The sequence below is a fragment of the Lotus japonicus genome, chromosome 4 (genome assembly GCF_012489685.1).
Source record: "Lotus japonicus ecotype B-129 chromosome 4, LjGifu_v1.2".
Taxonomy (NCBI): Eukaryota; Viridiplantae; Streptophyta; class Magnoliopsida; order Fabales; family Fabaceae; genus Lotus; species Lotus japonicus.
Genome location: NC_080044.1, coordinates 21,693,471 through 21,709,351, shown reverse-complemented (window position 1 = coordinate 21,709,351; position 15,881 = coordinate 21,693,471). Strand labels below are relative to the sequence as shown.

The window sequence follows — 15,881 nt, the reverse complement described above, 5'->3', positions numbered from 1 at the left end:
GACATATTTTTCAAATATATGTTCGCTTTGATGCATATTCAGTTTGATTGGTTCGGCTTTGAAAATTAAATATGAAATCCGATTGAATCCAATAAAAATATTATGTTTTCTCAATTTTGTATCCATTCGGTTTTCAGATTAATTAAATCTATGTTTTTTATCAACTTTTCTGTTTCTATTGGATTAGATTAACCACTAACACCCTTATGTGATGTGATATAATTAGATGCTAGGGTAAAACAATTTTACTACACCGATGATGCATAAAAATCAAATAATTTTTTTTTTGGAAAAACCAAATCAATAGATAAAAGAGGCACCAAGCCAGGGGTTCAAACAAAGAAAAAAGAGAAGAACACTAAAAATACAGCCAAAGAAGATAAGAAAGCAGTAAAGAAAAAGCACAAAAAACATCCAACAAGGAGAACAAAGACAGCAACATGCTTCAAAACAAGCAACCGGAGAGGCAAAGAGCGAGAGGACCATCAAGACCTCAGCCAACAAAGGGAGGTTCAAAACAGACCCAGAGATTATCAACCCGAGAGGATCCTTCCTTTGCGAGCTTGTCTGCCTTCTCATTACCTTCGCGAAAAGTATGTTGTATACCCGCACATCCAACGACAGTCATAAGGTAGTCAATGTGGTTAAGGTCATTTAGAAGCGTTGATGGCCTCCGGAACGGGGACATAACCCAGCCGATAGCAAGAGATGAGTCGCTCTCTAGCAGAACATTGTGAAGCATGAATTGTTGGCAGAACTGGAGAGCATTGAGTATAGCTTTGACCTCCGCTTCAAAAGCCGAGGCAAACCCAATACTCTTAGAGAAATAGCCAATCAGGACATGGGCATGATTGTGGATGACACCACCAATGCCACTAGGACCCGGATTTCCTGGAGAAGCGCCATCAAATAAATACAGAGAGTTATCGAGGCAAGTGCGCTCCCACACTTTAAAACCCTACTGCAAAAAACAAAATTACAAAAGTCAAAACACAAGTGTGCAGATTGTTGCAAACATAGGTTTTGAAAACCAGCAACAAATTTCAGATGTGATAGAAGAGGGAATTATTATGGAAATCATTAAACAAGTGAAGAATACTACATTTACAAAACGGATGAAAGCAGCTGATTTTGATTTAAAATGGTGGGCATCTCAAGCAATAATCGCTTTTGTACTTAATGCAAGTACTAGAATCTTAATGGCATTGGTGGAACATGGATGCACAGAATCTCTGATTCATTTTCTTCAGAGGAAAGAAAAAAGAAGAAGAAATAGATGCAGAAAGCATTTTGTTGAGTTTGAAAAAGATATTAAAAGAAGGCAGGGACACCAAGTTAATAGGAAAATTAATAGTTGAGAATGATGGTAGGGAAATAATAAAAAAAATAATGGGCAGTGACATTAAAGAGGAAGATAGGGAGATTGCTAGCCATATTTGGGAAGGGCTCCCATCAACATACCTAAATCAGAAAAGAAGTAGGCTTTGCTCATTGCGATTGCGAAAGAATTGAAATGCATTCGAAAAGAGATAATTGCCATGAAAGAAGTTTTAATTGAAAACTTGGGCTTTGTAAAAATAAATGTGGTTACACTTGCTGATTTTGATGGTTACAGAAGACCCAGCAAAACAGTGATTCGAAATACAGTTAAACAGCTTATAAGATCGAAGGATAAGGAGAGACTGCTCCTCTACTTGACTCGACACGCGGGAGAGTACTAGACTAAACGAACAAAAATATGGGATATATGGCCAACTGAGAAGAAAAAGGGGCTGAACGTCACAGACCTATTATGGTAACACATGATGACAGACTTAGATAAGAAGGAAAAGGCAACACTGACGGTTTTTATGGATACATGTTCATCCGGTGCCTTTTTCAGAGGAGCTAAGAGAAGGAGGGGTGTGGTTTTTTATGGAGCATGCAATGAGCCGCAGTTTACTGATTTTGATGATTACAGAAGACCCATCAAAACAGTGAAATATAGTTAAACAACTTATAAGATCGAAGGATAAGGAGAGATTAATCCTCTACTTGACACGCGGGAGAGTACTAGACTAAACCAACAAAATTATGGGCAATCTGGCCAACTCAGAAGAAAAAGGGGCCGAAGAAAGGGGTTGTCATCACAAACCTATTTTGGGAACACATGATGAAGGACCTAGATAAGAAGGAAAAGGCAACGATGACGATTTTTATGGATACTTGTTCATCCGGTGCCTTTTTCAGAGGAGGTAAGAGAAGGAGATGTGTGGTTTTTTAAGGAGCATGCAATGAGCCGCAGTTTACTGATTTTGATGATTACAGAAGACCCAGCAAAACAGTGATTCGAAATACAGTTAAACAACTTATAAGATCGAAGGATAAGGAGAGACTGCTCCTTTACTTGACTTGACACGCGGGAGAGTACTAGACTAAACCTACAAAAGTATGGGCAATCTGGCCAAGTGAGAAGTAGGTGCCGAAGATAGGGGTTATCATCACAGACCTATTCCGGGAACACATGATGACAGACCTAGATAAGAAGGAAAAGGCAACGCTGACGGTTTTTATGGATACATGTTTATCCGATGTCTTTTTCAGAGGAGCTATGAGAAGGAGAGGTGTGGATTTTTTGGAGCATGCAATGAGCCGCAATTTACTAATTTTGATGATTACAGAAGACCCAGCAAAACAGTGATTCGGAATACAGTTAAACAGCTTATAAGATCGAAGGATAAGGAGAGGCTGCTCCTCTACTTGACCAGACACGCGGGACAGTACCAGACTAAACCAACAAAAATATGGGCAATCTGGCCAAGTTAGAAGAAAAAGGTTCCGAAGATAGGGGTTGTCATCACAGACCAGTTCTAGGAACACATGATGACAGACCTAGATAAGAAGGAAAAAGGCAACCTTGACGGTTTTTAAGGATACATGTCCATCCGGTGCCTTTTTCAGAGGCGCTAGGAGAAGGAGGGGTGTGAATTTTTATGGAGCATGCAATGAGCCGCAGTTAACTGATTTTGATGATTATAGAATACCTAACAAAACAGTGATTCAAAATACAGTAAAACAGCTTATAAGATCGAAGGATAAAGAGAGACTGCTCCTCTACTTGACTGGACACGCGGGAGAGTACTAGACTAAACCAACAAAAATATGCGCAATTTGACCAACTGAGAAGAAAAATGGGCTGAAGAAAGAGGTAGTCATCACAGACCTATTCTGGGAACACATGATGACAGACCTAGATAAGAAGGAAAAGGCAATGCTGACTGTTTTTATGGATACATGTTCATCCGGTGCCTTTTTCAGAGGAGCTAAGAGAATGAGAGGTGTGGTTTTTTGTGGAGCATGCTGTAACCCCCCGATTTCCAGGTGTCACTTTAGTAACCAAAAATAATCTTTACGCGGAAAACAGGTAATTTTTTTTTTCCGTTTTCTTTCCTTTAAATCAAAACGATAAGGAAGTAAAGACAAAACCCAACTACTAAACTAACCAACATACATCAAATATAAACATGTACAGCCTCAGCTGCACTCCCACGTCACGCGCACTCGCAGTGACTCCAAAGCAGTGTGCCCGTAGGCAAATATCTACAGACCCAGAAGTGTAAGTGAGAAAATTAAAATTACAAACCACTAGGAGAAAGTCGGCCTCAATATGGCCTAAGCAAAGACCCCTATGGTCCAACTGACTCACTGTGATCCCTCAGTAAGAGAACCACACGAAAAGTCATGCGTCGGAACCTACCCGATCCCAAAAGCAAAACGAATCAGAGCTCTACACAAAACATGACGCCTGCCCAAACCTAACCTCCCAGTGCCAAACCCACAACGATCTGAAGTCGGCAAGTTGAAGCTCAACTCTATGCGCCATAGAACTCCTTTCGTCAGACGTCCACGCTCGTCAGTCCGGTCCTCCATGACCCTTCCCCGATACGTCGCCCGGTGACCCGCTACATCGATCACCCAAGCGGTGGGGGCATCCCGATCCAGCAGCTCGTATCTGATCTCCCCCGAGGGAGAGACCGTCGAGAACCAGTCGACCATCGACATCTGGCAGCAGGCCGACCGCCCAAACACAAACATACAAACAAAGCCAAGGCGCTAGGGTCAACTCACAGCAATAAGTACATATACACTCAACATGTGACGGGGTATATATATAAGTTGTTATATAAGCATATAAGTAATCCTAGCATGTTATGGCTCTAACATTGCTTCAATAAACAAACAGCACATAGTCTCAGTCAGCATGAATGTATGCGTGAAATGCACAATATGAATCCGGATTTGTGACGCGTTCCCGTTCGCCACAAGTGAAGCATTTTCACTATGGATGGACCATTCCCGTTATCCATCCTGGATGAAATCCATCCTGGATGAACCATTCCCGTTATTCATCCTTGGTGAACCATTCCCGTTATTCACCGAATGATGAACCATTCCCGTTATTCATCATTAATGCAAGGTGAACCATTCCCGTTATTCACCATGATATGCACAGGTGAACCATTCCCGTTATTCACCCGATTGAATGCAACGTGGTTAGCCAAACAACGAATCGTCCTTACCACGAAAGTGTCTAGCTCACAACCCAATCTCAACAAACCCATGAGTTAGTGTCGGTCAATACAACACAACTCGGAGTAAGTGTCGGTCAATACAACACAACTCCAACAAGAAAACACAAGGGTCTAGTGTCGGTCAATACAACACAGCCCAAACAACAAGAGCGCTAGGTGTCGGTCAATACAACACCGCTCCAACAACAAGAGAACCCAAGGGATTAGTGTCGGTCAATACAACACAACCCCATCAACAAGAGTACGTAAAGTACTCGGTGACTTTCAATCATCACCATAGCTCACCTTAGTGGCTTTCCCCAATTCCGATAACTCTCCAAACCCACAACAAAGGTCGACTTTTCCCCGTCTTTCGTAAATGTTTTCCCCTTTAGTTCTCCTATAACTATTCATTTAGTAAAAACGTTTCGAATTGAATTAGTCAGGTTATGAGTTTATTTCTCAAAGTCTAGGTTTCCCAAGTCTTTAGTTTACAAAATTCTATTCATTCTAGGTTTTCCGAAAACCAACCACCCAAAAGAAGTTTCCCGGGGAAAGTCTAAGTAAACCAACGAATCCCAACAAATGGCTAAGTCCCAAACCCCTCGTTTGAACTTGCCTAGGGTTGCTCATCCAACCCGAAACATCAAAGATCACCAGATCAATGAATCTCCACTCCGAAGTCGCGTCAAAACGCACAATCCAACAAAGCACAACATCACAACATCAGTTCATCAACATAATCAACATCAAAGTAAAGCATAAGTCGAATTGATCGACGCCTATCATGCATTCATAGCTAATATATAGTAAGTTGCCCTAACCTTCGGCGCTTTCCTTACTAAGTTGCGACTCAAATCAAATCCAGTCATATCTTTGCTTTCCCGTGTTGGCTCACTTCCGTTTGTTCTTTGGCTTCGTCGTCAAGCGCTTCCGTCCTTCTTACCCTTCACATGTTCACATACTAAACCTTAGCCTCTAAAGTCACATCTAAAGTTCCAGAACAAACTTAGCCAATCTTTCTAGCTCACTTAGGCTAAATGCACAAACTTTATGTTTCAGGGACTAAAGTCCAAAGATAAAATATTTGTGAGTTTTAAAGAAAGGTCCTTAAAAAAACCCATTTTGCAAACCAGTCCTCAACTTTTAAGTAATTCAACCATAGTCCCTTGATAAGCACATAATCACGAAAAGGTCCTCATATAAAGGTAAGTTATCTTTCAACCCTCAATCTTTAATAAATTTATCAAACAGACCCCAATACTTTTAAAACTCCAGTTTAACCCAAAACTTCTCAGCCTCTTGTGTTTAAGCCCAAAGTTTTGTCACCATAAACTTAACTTATGATTTTCACTAAATAAAAACAAGTTTCAGATTTGATTTTCCACACCCAAAACACATGTCATAGGCTCGGCCACGACTACATAAATATGTATAAATTTTCCTTTTTCCCCAAATCACTTCCAAAGCCATTTTTAACATTTAAAAATAACTAATCAAGGCTTAAATTAAAATCATTAAAATCCCAAAATCACTTAACTAAAAAAAACAACTTTTTAGAAAACTAATCAGTGAAATCTATAGATCCGGTGATAGGGAACAACAATTGTAAAAGCACTTTGGATGAAAGTCATTTTTGAAAAAGCATAACAAATCAAAACTCAATCTTTACCCATTAAAAACATGATAAAAAGGAGAAGAGGTTTTACCATGAAAATGCCTTAGAGGTGGTGGTGGTTTGTGCCTTGCGTGGGTGAAGAGAGAACCAAGGTGGTGGCTTGATCATGAAGGAAAAAGGCACAGTTGTGTGTGGGCGCTGCCACAAAGAAAATGAACGAGATGAGATTGGTGATGAGAACAAGATGAAAGGAACAAGGATTATAAATTGCTGCAGAAACCAATTGAAAATGAGAGTAAAGAGAGTGGTGAGGAAAAGAAGACGTGAATAAGAGAAAAAGAGGGACTACGGTGTGCGCATTCTGCCAGGGAAAGAAATTTGGAATGAACAAAGTAGAAACATGTGGTAAAATGAATGGATTGGCCAACATGAAAGACGTGGAGCAAGAAAGGCCAAGTAAAAAGATGAGATATTTATTAATCGGTACAGATTGATTTAGACACTGAATGATTTAACTCATAGAGTTAAGATAAAAATATAAGGGTGATATATTATTATCCCAAAAATTATGAGGAACTCTATGAAACGATAAAATATAAATTTGAATCACTTTGAGCAAAATAAACTGATCCATGAATCAAGAAATGAGTAGAAACTAAGCTAAAGAATAATTGTGAGACAATTAGAACAAATATGACGTTGTCATATTATGCAATTAATCTAAGTATCGATCCAAGAAAGGGCGATACTTGCATCGGGTTCATTTAAGTGAGAAAATGGCTTGAACGTAGTATGAGTTGAAATATGTCGCAAAACTACTTTTTGCGTTTGACGTCGGATGAAGAAACTTCCTTCTGAAGAAAGGTTGGAAACGTCGAAAGAAATCGGGCTGCGCGGATGTAAACTTCGTTAGAAGTCCCGAATAGAAAAAGTCTTCATCCATTGCTCGAAAATAGGGTTTCGAAGCAAAGAAATTAGCGTCGGCGGACATCCGAAAAGTGAAACCTATCGTGCGTACAGTCCAGAGTTCCGAAATGAAACGCTGGTCGATGGAAAAATAAAGAGAATCTTTACATTTTCCGAGAGTTCGAAATCTCACTCAAAACGTTGCTTTAAGAGCGAAATAGCCTATTCTGGACACGCTCGCCCTAAGGCAAGTGTGCGGACGACTCGCACTAACTCCGAAAACGACCACGCAACATTCCTCAAGCATTTCCTGAACTTCCCTCTTCATTAATCTTTCTCAAATACCAAACTCCTGTCACGCTTACACTGATTCTACGCGTGAGTCGGAAACTTAACTTGTTCTGAAAATCCAGGTCTTACACATGCAATGAGCCGCAATTTACTGATTTTGATTATTATAGAAGACCCAGCAAAACAGTGATTCGAAATACAATTAAACAGCTTATAGGATCGAAGGATAAGGAGAGACTGCTCCTCTACTTGATTGGCCACGCGGGAGAGTACTAGACTAAACCAACAAAAATATGGGCAATCTAGCCAACTGAGAAGAAAAAGGGGCCGAAGAAAGAGGTTTTCATCATAGACCTATTATGGTAACACGTGATGACAGACCTAGATAAGAAGGAAAAGGCAACGCTGACGGTTTTTGTAATTCAGGTTCCCTCTGAAACGATTGTCCTACACGATGCTGGGACAAGAGGTTCGACAATCGCTTAACAATAAACAAAACTTAACAACAAAACAATAACACTCAGAAGTTGTTAACCCAGTTCAGTGAAAACTTTCACCTACGTCTGGAGGGTTTGCACCCAAAGAAAGGAAATCCACTATCTCAAGATTCAGGAATTACAGACACTCATGAACACCTCAGTTCATAGTTCACTTCCTAATCTACCCAGTGTATTTCTACTTAGAATCTCAACCTAAGTATGAGAGCCCCTCTCACTTTCTCTCAATCACTGCCACAGTGATTGGTAAACACAATGAACAATCAGAGTTTGAATGTCATCAAACAACACAGAACCCTTCTTTGCTTTATAGAATCAGTGAGCAAAGAGGATTCACAAATAACAAAGAACGAAGCACACTAACAAATCCTAAAACACACGATCTCTCTCTATCAGCTTCCGTTCCCTTCACGTTTTAGGTCTTCATCCTTTTATAGACTTCAGCAGCGGTAGCATGGGCTTTAGGGTTAGCACAGGCTGAAGAAACAGATTCCAATAACAGCAATTTGAAAACGCAATCTTGATAGATTCGGTTTCTTATTGCACAAGTAAAGATAGAAATCAATCTTTTAACAAAGATTGTTTCAACAAATAACAACCCAACAACTAAAACCCTTCTGAGATAGTTACTTGCTCCTCAAGTAACTCAAAACATATCTTCAACAAATCTTCAGAAGGCCCATAACAGAAACACAAGCTGAGGACTGATGTCCTAGCCTCACGAGGTCAGATGCCACGACATCTGCTTCGACAATCAGTTGTTTTGACAAAATGCAAGGCAACATGTTCCAACAATCTCCCCCTTTGTCAAATTTTGTCTAAAACAACTCACAATCAGAGAGGATAAAAAACTAGAGAGACAATTCTCCCCCTTAGTCAGAGCTCCCCCTCAAACTGATGCATCTACACAACCAACTACCATACTTCAGAAGACATAGTCGGAACAACCACTTAGCAGCACAAACACAAAACCAAAGGTACAATCAGCCTTAGCACATGATGACACCAAAATAGATTAGCTTGAACATCATCGTATCAGAAATACTACCATCAGAAGCTGGCAGCACATACCCAGAAGAACAACTAACAGAAATACTGCTCATCAGAAGCACCATCAGAAATACTGCTCATCAGAAGAAAATACTGCTCATCAGAAGTAACATTTCAGAAAACAAACATAGCCATCGTCTTGAAACTTGTCTTCAGACCAGAGCTAACACTATCAGAACACACATAGCACAGTAGAAACAGAAGCAACTTCACCTAACTTCTGAGAACATGAACATCTGAACCAAAACAAACTTCTGATCTGCGAACATCTGAACAGAACCAACTTCTGAACCACTAACTTCTGAACATAAACAACTTCTGAAACACAAGCTTCTGAACATAAACAACTTCTGAAACACAAGCTTCTGAACATAAACAACTTCTGAAACACAAGCTTCTGAACATAAACAACTTCTGAAACTTCAAAACATCAGAAAAACACTGTTCACAAACATCTGAAAACACTGTTCACAAACTTCTGAAACTTCAATCTGAAAACACTGTTCACAAACTTATCCGAACATCTGAACATAAATCTTCACTTAAACACATACTACTGAAAACACATACTACTCCCCCTTTTTAGCACAAATTTGCAAAGGGTGCACGGATACATCAAAAATAAAACGAACTAGCCTTCAGAACTGCAGTCCTTTCCCGATCCTTCTGCACTTTCCTCTGCACACTCTTCAGATCCTTCCTCCTCTGCATTACACACATTCGGAGCAGCAGCACTTTGGTCACCTTCTCGACGTTCTTCTTCTTGTAACTTGAGTAGCAACGCATCAACTTTGAGCTTCCTGGCAGTGCTCACCCTGATTGTCTCCTGCAAAGCCTTGGAAACTTCCTGTAATTCAGCAATTATGGCCTGAGTGCCAGATTCAGTCACAGGAGAAGCAGATGTTCTGCTAGTTGGTAAGGCAATGTCTAGAACATGTGGCTCCATAAACAAACGTTGATCCAAAGTGATTGGAACGCCACAAGACATAGCCACATCATCAGCCCTGAGAATCTGAGGATGTTGCTTCAGAATGATCTCAGTCAGAAGCGAAGGAAATGAAACAGGCAGCTTCACAACACAAGTATCAGCATGCTTCAATGTCTGCTCAAACACAAAAGTTCCAAAGTCAAAAACCATAGACTTGCCAATCCTATAGATCAATTTGGCAAGCGTTGCAGAAACACCAGAAGTATGTTGAGTAGGAACCCAATTCACAGCACCAATCCGGTTAAGAATAGCATACTTCACACTCAGATTTCCAGTAGACAACAACTTTTTGCTGGGCCACTTCTTCACATGACCTGCAGTAAGCTCCTTGGCAACATCATCCATGGACACTTCTTCATCAACAAATTCAATAGCACTTCTTCCAAGTGCTTGATTGATCACAGCAGGTGAAAACAATACACATTCAGCCCATACATAGACTTTTCTGAAATCTGCACTATCAGGAAGTCCCACATCAACAGAGAGATTCACCAGGAACTCTCTCACAAGCTTCTCATAGCACCTTCCAACATTCTGAACAGTCTTCATCAGACCTGCTTTCTCAATAAGTGCAATAACATCTCTGCATTCAAGAACATCAGAATCAACATCCCTTTCCTTGGCCATTCTTCTCTTGCAAACAAACTTCCACTTCTGAACATTCTCTTCTAAGTGGAAGGACACTCTATCAATAGGGACAGCTGGAACATTCTGAGGAACACGCTTACCAAAAAACTTCCTTTTATCAGAAGATCGAATGTCCTGAACACCGACTTCAACATCTGACTCAGAGTCTTCAACTTCAACTGGAATCTTCCTCTGCTTCTTCTCAGTGGGAGCCTTTGCTTCCTTTTGCTTCCCCTTACTCTTCACACTGGCCTGTCTGGATTTCTTTGATGGAGTAGGTGTGATCTCAGGAGAAGAAATCCTTCTTTTCTTCTTCATTCTCGCAGCAACACTATCAGCAAAAGTCTCAGTCAGAGGAACATCATCAGAAGCATCATCAGAGATGTTCTGAACAGAGGCTGGATTAGCATCCTTCGACGAGGATGAAACAGAGATATTAGGCGTGGTAGCATCGCCTGAATTTTCATGAGAAGTGGAATCCTTTCCAGGAGTTTCTTGAGCAGAACTTCCCTTAGACCCAGTTGTCTCAACATCAGCCACAACATCAGGCACAACATCAGGAGGCGATTTCACTGGAGAATCTTCATCATTGATTTCTTCTTCGTCAGGAACATCCTCAAGGATAGGAACATTCGGAGCTTTGCTATTCTTGACCTGTGATTTGTAGACCTTACACGTTGGGTTTCTTGATCGCATCTTCTTGGAGGCTTTCTTGGACACAGAAGACGGTTGAGAAGGATCACTCTTCAAACCCATACACTTGACTCCTTTAGCAGTTCTTTCAATCTTGGCCTTGATAGATTCCTTCTTTCCTGAACTTTGAGACATGACGAATCGAGAGGAAATACAAGCAAAGTACAGAACAATGAAACAGATTTGCAAATCAGAGATGATGAGTCTTGAAGAAGATAGATGCACAAGCGGTTGAGAGAACACAATTTGCCCGTTGGAGGTAGTTATAGGAAATGTGAACCATGAAGTAACTTTCTCTCTGCTGATGTCACAACGGCTGTTAATGATGACCAAGAATAAACTAGCCGTTGACACACTAGGGCACGCTAATTGCTATGCATCAGAAAGACAAATCCCTAGACTTCCTCTTAATTTTTCAAAAGTGATAGCATCAAGGGGTTTTGTGAAAATATCAGCCAACTGCTTGTCAGTTGTCACATGCTCCAAGTTGACAATTTTATCCTCCACCAAGTCTCTAATGAAATGATGTCTAATATCAATATGCTTGGTCCTGCTATGCTGTATGGGATTCTTGGAAATATTGATTGCACTGAGATTGTCGCAGTACAATGTCATGACATCCTGTTCAACATCATACTCTTTCAACATTTGCTTCATCCACATGAGTTGAGTACAACTACTTCCGGCTGCAATATACTCTGCTTCAGCTGTAGACAATGAGACACAGTTCTGCTTCTTGCTAAACCATGAAATCAAATTATTCCCTAGGAAGAAACATCCACCAGATGTGCTCTTTCTATCATCTGCACTACCGGCCCAATCTGCATCACAGAAACCAACTAAAGAAGAATTTGTATCATGAGTATAGAGAATACCATAGTCACTCGTGCCATTGATGTACTTGATAATTCTCTTGACTTGTAGCAGATGACTAGCCTTAGGAGCTGCTTGAAATCTTGCACATACACCAACTGCAAAGGTGATATCTGGTCTGCTAGCAGTGAGATACAACAAGCTTCCAATCATGCTTCTATAGAGACTTTGATCAACATCTTCTCCTTGCTCATCTTTGGACATCTTGATGTGTGTAGCAGCAGGAGTTCTCTTGTGACCAGCCTTTTCAAGACCAAATTTCTTGACTAGGCCTTTAGCATACTTACTCTGAGATATGAACATAGAATCCTCCATTTGTTTGACTTGTAGTCCTAGAAAATAGTTCAATTCACCAACTAGGCTCATCTCAAATTCAGATTTCATTTGTCGGACGAAATGCTCCACCATTGAGTTTGACATTCCTCCAAAGACAATGTCATCCACATAAATCTGTGCTATCAAGAGCTTACCTCTGTCATTCTTCACAAACAGAGTTTTATCAATTCCACCCTTGTTGTACCCATTGCTTACAAGAAATTCAGTTAACCTTTCATACCAAGCCCTAGGTGCTTGCTTCAAACCATACAAGGCCTTCCTCAACTTGTACACATGATCTGGATGATGCGGATCTGTAAATCCTTTAGGTTGTTCAACATAGACTTCTTCATTCAAATAACCATTCAGAAAAGCACTCTTCACATCCATCTGATAAAGTCTGAACTTCAAAAGACAAGCAACACCTAACAAGAGTCTTATAGATTCCAGTCTAGCTACTGGAGCAAAGGTCTCATCAAAATCAACTCCTTCTATCTGAGTATATCCTTGAGCAACAAGCCTTGCTTTATTCCTTGTGACTGTTCCAGCTTCATCTGATTTGTTCTTGAAGATCCACTTAGTGCCAATGATGTTTACTTCTTCAGGTCTAGGCACTAACTCCCACACTTCATTTCTTCTGAACTGCTCTAGCTCTTCTTGCATAGCATTTATCCAGTATTCATCAGTGAGAGCTTCATTAACATTCTTGGGTTCTATCTTAGAGATGAAACAACTGTGAGCAATTATACTTCTGGATCTGGTAGTCACCCCTTCTTGAAGATTACCAATAATGTTTTCTTGAGGATGATTCTTCTGAACCCTGATTGATGGAGCTTTGTTTGTTGTGATATCTTTGTCTTCCTTTTCATCAACACTTGTTTCTGACTCATTGTCGAGGGCGGTTGCTGGAGCATTAGCTGGAACATCAGCACCATCATCATCTTCATTCAGAACTGCTTCTTCCTTCTTGCTTGGTTCATCATCCACAGTCACATTCACAGATTCCATCATGGTCCTTGTGCGAGAGTTAAAAACTCTATAAGCTTTGCTGTTCATAGAATACCCCATGAAAATTCCTTCATCACTTCTAGGATCAAGCTTCCTCTTAGGATCACGATCTGCAAGAATATAACATTTACTTCCAAATATGTGAAAGTATTTTACAGACGGCTTTCTACCTTTCCATAGCTCATACTGTGTAGAGGATGTCCCTGCCCTGATGGTGACTCTATTATGTATGTAACAAGCAGTACTCATGGCTTCAGCCCAGAATTGGTGTGGAATCTTCTTAGCATGTAACATTACTCTAGCTGATTCCTGGAGAGTTCTATTTTTCCTTTCAACAATTCCATTCTGCTGTGGAGTGATGGGGGCAGAAAATTCATGGCTAATACCTTCAGTTCCACAGAACTCCAAGAATTTTGAATTCTCAAACTCTCTTCCATGATCACTTCTGATTCTTACAATCACACAGTCCTTCTCATTCTGAAGTCTCAAACATAAATTCTTGCATATTTCAAAAGTCTCTGATTTTTCTCTCATAAATTCAACCCATGTATACCTTGAAAAATCATCTACACAGACAAACACATACCTTTTTCCTCCCAAGCTTTCAACCTGCATGGGACCCATGAGATCCATGTGAAGCAATTCCAGAACCTTCGTCGTGGTCTGATGCTGGAGCATCTTGTGTGGCACCTTGGTTTGCTTACCAATCTGACATTCTCCACATAGCTTTCCTTCTCCCAAGCTCAAATTGGGCAATCCCCTTATTGCTTCATCAGCAATGATCTTTTGCATGCTCCTGTAGTTGAGATGTCCTAGTCTTTGATGCCATACATTCACCTCATCTTCTTTAGTTAACAAACATCTGGAAACATGAGCTTTTTCTTCTGATGTCCACATGTAACAGTTGTCCTTTGATCTGACTCCTCTCATCACAACTCTCTCATCGTCAGTGGTCACAACACATTCTATCTTATTGAACTTCACATCATACCCTTGATCACACAGTTGACTTATGCTGATTAGGTTGGCAGTTAAGCCATTTACAAGTAACACATTGTTCAAGTTAGGAGATTCTGTGCTAACAAGCTTTCCTACTCCCTTGATCTTTCCTTTAGCTCCATCTCCAAAAGTGACATAGTTGGTGGAGTGACTTCTGATATCTTGCAAGAAGCTCTTGTTTCCTGTCATGTGCTTTGAGCAGCCACTATCAAAATACCAATCTTCCTTTGATGATGCTCTGAAGGACGTGTAAGCTACCTGACATCTGACTTCACCCTTGGGCTTCCATTCCTTCCTCATCTGAACAGGTTTTTTATCGTGCATCTGAGGATAACCATATAACCTGTAACAGTAGGGCTTTATGTGACCATTCTTACCACAGTAGTGACACTTCCAAGGTACAATCTTCTCAAGCTTGAGCTGGGATTTCACATGTTGAGGTACATGTCTGAGCAATGAATCTGACAACTGATAATTTCTAGGCTTCTTGAATTCAGTTTGTTTCGCAGCAGACACAAATTTCTTTGAACCTTTCTGATTTTCTTTGTTTGCAGTTCTATAGTCAAAGCCAATTCCCTTCAAACTCCCTCCTTGCTTGCTAGTTTCCTTCAGAATTTCATCAAGCATATCAGAACCACTGTTCAACATTCTAACAGATTTGTGAGTAGCTTCAAGCTTTCTTGTCAGAGTTGCCACTTCCTCTTGAAGTCCTGCATTAATCAACACTAGATTAGCCTTTTCCATAACATCAGCATTATTAAACTTACTTTGCCATTCCTCCAGATCTTCCTTCATCTTTGTGCTGAGCTCTTTCAGCCTTTCATTCTGAGAGACAAGTTGTTCTATCTCACTTTGCTTTTCTCTCACAAGTTTACATGCTTCTTCCCACTTGATGTGTAGCAGCTTGTAAGTCTCAGCCAGTTCCTCATCTGTAATGTCCTCATCACTTGTATCAGACTCATAGACAGTTCCAGAGAAAGCATTGACTTTGTTTGCAGATATCTCCTCCTCATCTTCAGTGTCTTCATCTGACCAAGTTACCATCATACCTTTCTTCTGCTTCTTTAGATAAGTGGCGCATTCAGATCTGATGTGACCATATCCTTCACATTCATGACACTGCACTCCTTTATTCTGACCAGATTTTTCGTCTTCTTTGGTCTTCCTCTGTGAATTAGTAAATTTGGGTTTGTTATCGAACTTCATGTCCTGGACATTAGGCCTGGTTCTTTTATCAATCTTTCTCAATGCTCTGTTGAATTTTCTTGCTAGCATGGCCAGAGCCTCAGTCAGATTTTCACCCTCACAATCTTCATCATCACCTTCATCAGTGTTTGACACAAAAGCAATACTCTTATTCTTCTTCTCAGATTTTCCACTCAGTTTCAACTCAAATGTCTGCAAAGAGCCAATAAGTTCATCAACCTTCATGTTCTCAATGTCTTGAGCCTCCTCAATTGCAGTGA

At 40.4% G+C, this 15,881-nt stretch overlaps 1 long non-coding RNA gene across 2 annotated transcripts; it reads right to left on the bottom strand.

The window, feature by feature from the left end:
* Nucleotides 1–3,470: 3,470 nt before the first annotated feature.
* On the bottom strand, nucleotides 3,471–6,611 carry LOC130715359 (uncharacterized). Of its 2 annotated transcripts, XR_009011633.1 has the most exons (4): nucleotides 6,518–6,611; nucleotides 6,260–6,366; nucleotides 5,375–5,497; nucleotides 3,471–4,041 (listed from the first exon to the last, which is right to left on the bottom strand). It is a non-coding gene; the product is annotated as an uncharacterized LOC130715359 (long non-coding RNA). The 2 variants fall into 2 exon arrangements; XR_009011632.1 differs by lacking the exon at nucleotides 6,518–6,611 and having other exon boundaries at nucleotides 6,260–6,511.
* Between the last annotated feature and the right edge of the window lie 9,270 nt (nucleotides 6,612–15,881).